The sequence below is a fragment of the Stegodyphus dumicola genome, chromosome 4 (genome assembly GCF_044657685.1).
Source record: "Stegodyphus dumicola isolate Sdum_Otavi_A_Nest chromosome 4, ASM4465768v1".
Classification (NCBI taxonomy): Eukaryota; Metazoa; Arthropoda; class Arachnida; order Araneae; family Eresidae; genus Stegodyphus; species Stegodyphus dumicola.
In genome coordinates, this window is record NC_140771.1 from 65,382,017 (window position 1) to 65,393,015 (window position 10,999).

Consider the following 10,999-nt stretch of genomic DNA (forward strand, 5'->3'; position numbering starts at 1 on the left):
GCTAAAACAACTCCCTTTTTATTCTTACCTGCCCGCTTAACGTTTCACATATTGAAATGATAAATTGAATCATAAACTTATGAATCGCTTTACGGAAGACTTCAGTATATCAACTTTGGAATTCTCCTTATTAATAGACCTGCGTACTCTAAAAAGATTCTCAAACTGCCTTCTGCGCATTCTCCAGGCAGATGAAATTCATAATAAATGGAATGCAATATGTATGGAGAATGTGATTCTATATGACATCATTTATTTATGAGCAAAATTTATGAAATATTAATTCGTTGGAGTTGATGCTAAAAAGCAGATTTCTAAGATAATACTCTGAAAAATTTCAGTTTCAGTATCACTTTAAAATTCTTCTGTGCACTTGAAATTTTGCGAGCTAAAATTGTTGTGTATTATATTCTGATTAACCTGATATATTGTCAAATGAAAACCCACACTTAGCAACATATTAAGTTGTTCAAAAGTAAATCATATTTTAGAACCAACATTGAAGAATGTAGTAGATTTATATCTAGCAATACAATGAGCTGTTCAAACGTGTGAGCACATTTGCAACGAACTAAGGGAACGAAAAGACAGCGCTAGTAGTTTATCCCATTTATTGCTGTCGACTTTTAGAACAGACGACTGCAAGGAATTTTCTAGGTTCCCTAATACTTAACTGATATACCGGTGTCTCTTAGAATGTTCCATATAAAAACATTTACTGCAGAAATTCAGTAACTTCTCGAAAACTAATTGTTAATTAATTTCCTTGAAACATTAGATAGCAAAACTGAAATGTTGTCAATTGATTTATAAATACTTATAATAAATATCTAATACGTATCAAGAAATAACAAAAGCCAATATAATTAAGCATAAAAACAAAAGCGAAAAACTGTAGAAACATTAGGTGTTTTTTTTTTTTTTTTTTTTTTTTTTTTTTTTTAAAGCAGGAATCATGAAAAATGAGCAATGCCCTCGCCGGGACTCGAATAACGGATCTCTTGAATACGCGTCGAGCGTACTGACCACTACACCACGAAGGCATGCTAAGAAGGCGGGAGAAATACCTTATAAATTGAAAAATAGGAAATATCAAAGTAAAAATATTCTTCATTCCTACTTGCGCTCACAAATATATATGATGATATAAGGCTTATATATGATGTTTCTTTGGACGGGTACATGCAGTTTCAGGATTAACAATTCATTCCACGCCAACTTAGTTTGTTAAGCTTAAACATGGCAAAAATTCAGAACTTTAGAAGAGTTTAAAACCTGAAAACACGTAGAAATGACATTACATTTTTTAAAGCAAGTATTATTAAATTCATAAGTGGGTTCTTTGGGATTCGAACCACAGATCTTCCCGATTTCTAGTCGGAAATGTTAATCTTTTACATCACGAAAACAGGCTTAGAGAACACAACAATTCCCTACTTTCTCATCGTTTAATGAACGATCAGGAAAAGACAAAAGATGCAATGGGCTAAATCCAAGTGGTGACAAGTTTATCATTCGCTGTATTTCAGTTCAAGTGCCACTGTAAATAATATTAGACATTTAGGAGCAGTTAATAGATATATTTTAGCAATTAATAGACATATTTCGGAACATGAATAATCGATTTCGCTGTCATCGGGATTCGAACCACGGATCTTTGAACTGCTGATTCTACATACTAACTACTTACACCACAGTAACACACAGAGGAATTCGATTGCTATTTAAAAATAAATATGAACATAATCTGCCTTCAAACTTTCCTTTATTTTACTAAAATCTCTTTATAATGTTATTAATCCTTCGTTGTATTTCTCTTAAACTTAACGCTTCTGTAAACGGTGCTTATTTTGTACCTGAAAGTAATCCTTTTGTCTTCTCCTTCGAAGATAAAATAACAACGTGATTCCATGCAGGTCACACTAATAAATGATTAAAATATCTTAGAATGCTTTTAATTCTAATGAATGATAAATTTCGATTATTTTTATATTTCGCAGTTTGTTTCAGGTTTCACCAGAATGTAAGGATGATAAAAATATATATTGTATTACATCTACTTGCACTGATTTCAAAGCTCATTAGCATTTGAATAAAATAGTGTCAACGGTGGAAAGATAGATACATTTACGAGCACATTATTTTTTTATTATCAATTGACGTTCCAGAATATGAACTTCTTAAGTGCAGCATAAGATGTAAAATTACTGATTGCATAAAGCATTAGTTTATCCTGTTAAATTAAACATTTCGTTAATTAATTCTTCCTCAAAGGTAAAAAAGAATGGCGCAGTATATAATCGATGACACGTAGCTTTGTGTACTGGCATCTGGTATTTAATAAATCTTTTAACTGTAACATAAAACCAGTGTTTAGTATTATGATAACGTATTTAAATGTAGAGATTCAGAGAAGATAGTTATAAAGCGTCAATGCACGGTAGTGATAAATTTAATTGAACCTGAATTACTAAATGCTGGTGTTTAATCTTGCAAGTGTGTAATTAAAGCTCTTGGTGGATGTAAGTTATTGATCCTGATCTTTAAATAAATACATCGAGGAAAGAAATTGATGAAGGTATATTACTATTTTTATTTTTTCTATTTCATCATATGATTAGAAACTATGAAATCTGAAGGAAATGAGCTTTACTAAACATACAATATGCTTTAATAGTGTTCATTTATTGAAATTTTAAGGCTATTTCGTCTCACAGTGTCTTCTTGATCTGCATTTCCTACAATGTCAATTTAGTAGCTAATTATATTTTGGCAATACATTTCAAATTTAAAAATGCTGTGGTTTTTGTGAAAGTGTAGGATTGACACAGTCTCAGAAATTTCTTTTGGGATTCTGAGATCTTTTTTTACATTATGTGGGTACACACCATTAGATTTTTCTTTAAAATTCAAATGGATCTTAGCTGTTCTTGCTAATTAATCATTTACACTACGAGATAATGCACGATGAAGTACGATAACTCCTTCCCCACACATGCTAGAAGTGAATGGAGAGGGGCGGCAAATAAAACCGATCACGTACAGGTCGTGCCGAATTATCATTTAAATCATTTTCGTTCATGTGCCATTATAGAGATTATTGACATTTTTGGAGCCAGAAAACGTCAATTTTACTTTTTCCGGATTTCGAACCTAGGGCTTTCACAATCTGTGCACGGAGCCAAGCTTATCTTTCTATGCAAGGAACGACTAGGTGGGATGAACATGTAATTATTTCGTACGCAGTTAAATATGTCACCGCCTAAGCAGGCTAATATATTGTTACGAATTTTTAATTTTATTAGAATGATAAGTAAAATTGTTGTATTTTTCTGTGTAATATAGTGCGATACAAATGTTAAGAGAAAACTATGCCGAAAAAGTAAGAATATAGGGGCACGTGCATTTCACATTGAAGTAAAGGGTTATTCCGTAATTTTTATTGAAATTAAGTAAATGTAATTGCTACTATGCTAGCTGTAACTGTAATTCTATCCTTTTATTGCTTTCCAATAATTTCAAGAAGTACTAGAAATTATTTAATCAAGAGTGTAACGTATTCTTTTTATAGCTATTGCGTGTATACAGCGTCCAGGCAGCGGTGTAAATGCACCTGGTCAAATCCGAACATGAAACGGGACACCAGCAGCGGTGGAAGTACTTGCGATGTTAGTTGCACCAAACAACAGTAGCTCCTCGTCAACATTGGCATCGTCCGGCATTGGCAACATCGTCCGGCATGGTTGGGCTCCAGGAAGGCGATGTCAATCTAGATAGCTAGTGTAAGGGGCTTTTAGCTACTCACTCTGTTAAGTCCCTCTGAAGCCAGATGGCGCTGCCATCGTTACTGTTTACAAAAAGAATGTGAATTACTTTTGGAGTTGGCTTCAATGGCGAAGCAGAGAGTGATTGTAGGAGCCTGAGCGTCTTCCAAAAATTAGTATAATAAAGGTAAAGATATGTTACAAAGTAGTTTGTTAATTAGTTTAATTGAGAGTTACAGTCCATTTAGAAATCGCCGGACCACACTCTTGGTAAATAATAGGTGCCCTCTGCACTTATACTTAATCTAACCTGAGCATGCTAACCAGTTACACTACGAGTACACATATGAGGAAGGAGATACTATTTTTCACCGTTTAATGCGCGATTTTAAAGCTTATCTGTTCAAAGGAGCTATAATCATTGTTGGCAGGCTTGTTAAACATATAAAGATAAGATAGATTTGCTGAAAATTTACTAATGTCTCATGAAAAACAAGTGGCTAGCAATAACCATGCAAAGTATTTCTCAGCCTTTATATTTTTTATCCTATCTATAAGACTATATAATGGAAAAAAAAATTCTCTGCGGGTCGCATGGTGCATATTCAGAACTTCAATACTTGAGCATAAATTTTCTCTGTGTTGTTCTGCTGATTTTTTATTCGAAATGATTCTTTTAAAAACTGGATTTATACATTTTACTAAAAGTTGAAAAAATTAATATTTTCGTATAAAATTTTGTTTAATGATCTGACTAAGCATTGTGAAATTTTGGCTTTTCCACCGAAAGGTAAACCAAAAATGAATTCTAAATGAATTTACTTTACACCCTTTAAAAATATCTAGCGAATATTTATGGTCTTTTTCCAGGCACATCCCAAAGTTTGATCATTGTATCTCTAATCTTTTTAAATTACAACATCGGAAAAATTATTACTTAGAATATCTTCAGATTTTTACAGATTCAAAAATAACCGCTTCATATTTTTCAAAGCAATAATCATAAAATAAATATATTAATCGTCTACATAGTGGTTTTACATAGTGGTGGTACATAGTTTAAGATTCTAAATATCTGGTATGTAGAGCTGACCAAAAAAAAAGCAGATTTTGTGTGTGCATAAATTGCACGTTTATGTGTCGGCATAAGAAATGTATTAACAGAAGGGGTGTAAGAAATATATTTAATATTAAATAAATAAATACTTACATAGAGGTTCCAGAATTCCTTGAGGTTTCAGTACACGATCTTTCGCTAAGCTGCTTTCTAAAGTGTAAATTCACAAAAATGTTGTTCGAAGTGAACTAAATATCTGGTCTGAAGTCTTGTACATTTGTATCCGTTTAGGGGAGGCATTATTTCTAGGAGGAGCTTAATGAACCGATATCTGATAGATTGAATATTTACGTTACCTGGTGGGATACATGACAATTAGGAACCCTCTTCTTGAATAGTATACCCCCCAAGCAAAGACTATCACAAAAATGTTCCTCGAAGTAAACTTAAAACTTTTGTCTGAAGTCTTATACATTTTTATCCGTTTAGGAAAGGTGGAATTTTCAAGTCTAAGAATAGGAAGAGCTTAATGAACTAGCATCTGTTAGATCGAATAGTTAAGTTACCTAACAATTAGAAACCCTCTTCTTGAATAGTATGCTGTTTAAACAGAGACTGTCAAAGTAAATTCTAGCCAGTGCAATAAATTACCCCGTGGGGAGGAGTAAAATGAAAAATAAAGTTTTAATTGCTCATCATTTTATAATTAGAGCGGGGAAGTATGACAGCTAGCAATAATGCAAGATTCATTCTCTCACAAGTCCTGGTTAACACGCACAAACATTTTCCGATTTGGCAGCTGCCTACTCTTATATTATTCCCTGCATATCATTTGGTCATCTGCTCTGTCTCCATTCACAGCTCCGTACTAAAAACGTACTTAAAAATTTGAAAGCTACCGAAAGTAGTTCTTCGAGAACAGGTGCGCTTCGTGAAACAATTTATATGGTTTACATAAAACATGCTTGTCAACGAAAATAAACAAATATTAAACCATCAATGACAGCTACGTCATTTCCATAAAATAAGTTTCGTCACTCAGTAAACATGATTTCTTTGCGTCATTAATTTCTAAATCATCACCATCAATATATATATATATATATAAGTAAGTTGCAGTTCAATATGAAATGAATTTTTAAAAGATTATCCTAGCTTAGGAAAATTGCGTAGGGCCCATAAATGGTGTCTGTAAATTAAAAGTTAAAAATTATTTTAAACTTAAGATGTAAACCAATTATATATATAATTCCATTAATTTATAAAAAATTCTATAGATATCTAATGTAGGAATGTAAAGAAAAATACTTTGACCAATTTCTTTTTAAAATGGTAAAAGGGAAAGACCTATCTATCATAAAACCAAGTACTTGATTTCTAAATATTTCTTACAAGCTGAGATTATTTATTTATATAAATACACTAACAGTGTAAATATACTCATCGAATGCATCTAGCTGCGTTTCACAGTTTATACAGAGTCTCATAAGCAAACAATTGTTTCGATGTACTTTGGAAAATAAACTAACTCAAAAGTAGATTAAAAGGAAACCTTTATGCCGGATTACCTTAGCTCTCTTACATCATCACTCTTAATGCATTAATGAGATCCAAAAGCAGCTTGATAGTAGAAACAGGAACGTAAATGTTATCCTCTTAAACTGAAGCAATTTGGCTTGTCTTCGAAATTACTTACGTACCCAGAAAATGCGATCATCTTTGTAATTCTGGGCTATTCCTGCTCTTTCAGGTCATGTTCTCTTACTTTCTTCGAAGGTTAAGTAATTAAAGTTCTGTTACCTTTCTATTTTTAAGATTAAATGAAATATTGTCATGTCTCGCAATTTTCTTTAGGTTAAATTTTGCAAAATCGATATTTCTTGCCTTTTAATAATGAGTCAAGTACGTTTAACATAGCAGCTGAATTACTGAATGCACACAAAAATTAAATATTCTAGATTGCAATTAGTTATAACGTTACATATACTAAATACAGCTTGCATTTGGTCAATGAAGATGTTAAAAGTACTGACCCCTTAGCTTAAACTCAGTTTATTTTAAGTTGAACCCTATTCTTAAATTCTGTATACTGTTAGTGTTAATAAGTAAATATAGCAACGTAAGGCAGACAAAACGATTTATTTTAGGTTCAGTTTAAAACTACACAACTAAAACAATTTGCAGTAGGACAGAAAAAATGATTCAAAATATTTACAAACTAAAGCATAAATGTGAAGCCTAAAGAGGTTATCACATCTAGCGACGGTCCCTGCTATCCGGGACTTTTTTGAGAAACGAAAATCTGGTAGCATTGTTTTAAACAGGATGATTCCTAGAAGAAACAGCTCCGGTGGAAGAGAAGTTCCGCTTAGCTACGGAAACGATGTAGTGGCTACGCGGGATTTTTTGAAACTTCGCCGAAAATGTTCCGTCTGCAGCTGTGTTCCGGGTAGAAATCAACCAATCAGACGAAAGCTCTGCTTCTGACGGATCACGAGTAATTTCCAATCTGGGGATGCCTGGAGTAGTAAGATTGTGGACGGTAGAAATAGAAGCCAGTTTTATTGACGAAATACGTACGTAAGGGAGGATAGAGATGTTCAGGACTTAATTTCTTCTGCTTTCGCTCCATTTTGAAACGCGCAGGAAGTGGATAATAAAATTGAAGTCCTGTTTGGAAAAAAATGTAGCTTCCTTCTATATATTACGGACTTACGCAAAAGAGTGGAGCTAAAATTAAAAATACAGCAAATTGAATCACGGAGTCAAAATTTTCGTCATACATGACTTTTTTTAATTTCTTTCTTTCAAAATATAAAATTTGTTCGTTGTGTAAATAAAATTGCCTTCTATTTCTATATATTTTAATTTATGTAAATTTATTTTACACTAAATTATGCACGTGAATAGAAAAATAAGAGTTCAGTGAGTAAATGGTATTGTATCTCATGCTTTTATTTTGAGGAATATGAAATGCTCAAAGTCACTGATCACATTTGGAAAACATAGTGTTATAGAACTATATAACATAATATATTTCGAACGTATTATTGACTTCTTAACATCATTTCTGTGTAATTTCTATAATCAATGTTCATACCAAATTTTGTGGACGGTAAATGTTGTATGTATATGGGTAACATAACAATAACTTTTCAACCAATACTGCATCAATCACATGACATAAGAGTTCGAGTAAATATCATAGTGTAACATAAACAATAAAACAATTCTAAATTTCAGAAAATTGCGTTGTGACGAAAAAAAAAAAGAAAAAAAAAACATCCTATGACTAAGGTCCAGTGCAAAAGAATTAATTACAATAAATACAACAAGGTAAGTGAAATCAAACTAACGTTTATTTTTTGGTGAAAAGGATATTTGGTTACATTTCTGAGAGAGTCATGGTACTCACTATTTCCATTTCGATTATTAAGAGGTAGCTGGTTAACAACTTTTGTTGAAGAACACAAAAATATAAAGCATACCTTTAAAAAAACATGGTCAGAGGGGGCCCCACAACTTTAAGGGAAGTATGGAACTATTCACACAAAATCTTGTAAATAACATAAGTAGTAGGTCTTGGGCATCTTTACTAGGCTTACAGCATATCTGTTGAAAGGAAAGAATAGAAGTTAGCGAAGCAAATAAAATGAACCAAGGATAACAACAACGACGAGGTCTGGCTCCGATTTTCCGACCAAAGCAGCAATTCCATCAGGATGGTTCGATATATCTACCTTCCACAGGCCATTTCTGAGTGGATCATGGATCCGGATTTCTATTTCCTCACGGCTTTGCATATGGTGTTGGAGCTATTTTCCCTGCAGCTCTCGGGAGTCTGCCAGGGAGAAGATAGAAGAAGGTATCATCTTGTCGCTGCAGCTCCGTCAAGAAAAGCGTTTATTTTTGAAGAACTTTTCTCCGTCTCTCTTCCTCGTCAGAAAAAAATAGGTGTCATCGAAAATCCTTTCTCCGTCTCCTCTGTGGAAAACACTGCGCAGCCACTTTAATAGCTGGCGCATTTTTTGAAAATTTGGCGTAGAAGATGAACAGCAACCAGCCAAGTCCTGCAACCCAAACAGATAAATCTTCACGGGAAGGGGTTTCCCGCCCCACCGATGTGTCAAGAAGCTCCGCAGACGAAAACAAGGGGGGCCATCTAGCCTCGCATCGAAGTTCAACTCGACCATGCAGAGCTTCCTACCCAACGGTTATTCCCCTCTCCTCACGAATTCGCTGTAGAACCTTTCCCTGCTAGCGCTGTCCAGTAAACGGGGTTCTCTTTAAATGAAACTCCAGATGGTGTATACATCTAACACGTCATCCGACATGTGTTTTTCGTTTGTGCGAAAGAATTTCGGGTCGCAGTAATCCTCTGATAAGGGATTCTGAGAATGAATTCCAAGCCGACGGGTGGAATGTGAAACTTTTCAGAACCATGTCAACACAAACGACTTTGGGAAATTGAAATTTAAACTATTACATAACAATATAATTCATTAAAAAATGTCAGCACTATATAAATTGTTTCTTCAGCAGTATTTTAAGCATAAATTCTCATTACCCAGATTGAATTTCAATTACTCTCGATTTACCTTACCGCCAGTCAAAAAATATGTATTCGACAACTTTAATAGAAAGAGGGGTAAAAATTTAAGTTAACTTAAGTTTAAAAAAAATTAACACACTAAAAGTGCAGCAAACAAAACTTTAAAATAATAATTAAAGTTAAAAGTTAAACAACCTTAAGGGTCCGAAACAAAAGTACAAAAACCAAGTAAACTTAAGTCCCTAAACTCAAAACTAAACAACTTCAACTTAAGAAAACTTTTAAAGCAGCCAACCTAAAATTTTAAAGTTTACATTTTACAACCTAAAATTTAAGTTACATTTTAAACTTACAACCAACTTTAACATTTAAACTTAACAACTAAAGAAAAAAACATTTACATTTTAAACATTAAATTTTAAACTTAACACCTAAAGAAAAAAAAATTAAGAACTTTAAATACAGAACAAAACTGAAATATTAAGCAAAACTTAAGCTTGAAAATAATAGCAATTAATACATAACAAATCCAAGTTAAACTATTACATAACAATATAATTCATTAAAAAATTCAGCACTATGTAAATTGTTTCTTCAGCAGCATTTTAAGTATAAACACTCAGTACCCAGATTGAATTTCAATTACTATTGATTTACCTTACCACCAGTCAAAAAATATGTATTCGACAACTTTAATAGAAAGAGGGGTAAAAAAATTAATTTAACTTAAAAAAATTAACGCACTAAAAGTGCAGCAAACAGAACTTTAAAACAATAATTAAAGCTACGCTTAATTAAGCGTAATAATTAAAGTTAGACAACCTTAAGAGTCCAAAAGAAAAGGACAAAACCAAGTAAACTTAAGTCCCTAAACTCAAATTAAAACTAGACAACTTAAGAAAACTTTTAAAGCAACCAACCTAAAATTTTAAAGTTTACAAAAGTTACAGTTTAAACTTACAACCAACTATAACAACTAAAGAAAAAAAATTAAGAACTTTAAATACAGAACAAAACTTAAATATTAAGCAAAACTTAAGCTTGCTCACCAGTTCTGTTGAACTAAGTTCGCGAACATCTAAAGGCCTAAACGCATCTAAAAGCCCTGCTGGCGCATTTACGGAGATGATTTCCTGAACAGATTAATTCCTGATTTATACAGATGATTTCCTGAACAGACGATTTTCCACATGGAGAACTGAGGTCGCCTATTTTCTACCCTAAACATAAATTTTTGTTGCTCTATGTATTGATGTTCTGCATTATGCTGCACTATGCATTCTAGTAGAGTAGAAAGGGCTTAAAAGGTAGCCTAACCACCTCTTCCTCTGTGTTGAAACTTCGCATGCAGCTTTTGATATCCTAAAGAACTAAAAATAAAAATTATTGTCGAAAACATGAAAACTCGATTAAAAATCATCTTGCATATTTTAAATATATTACTTAAAATATGTATGTTATTTATAATACGTAATACATTGTATTATTAATGAATTGAGATTTAGGGTAAGGTATTAAAGAAAAATAGAAAAAAAAAGGAAATGCATTTACAATACTGAAGTGTATTTAAGGACATTAAAATACATGTTTTGTATTGTCTTTCGAGGTAGAGATAACTTATACATT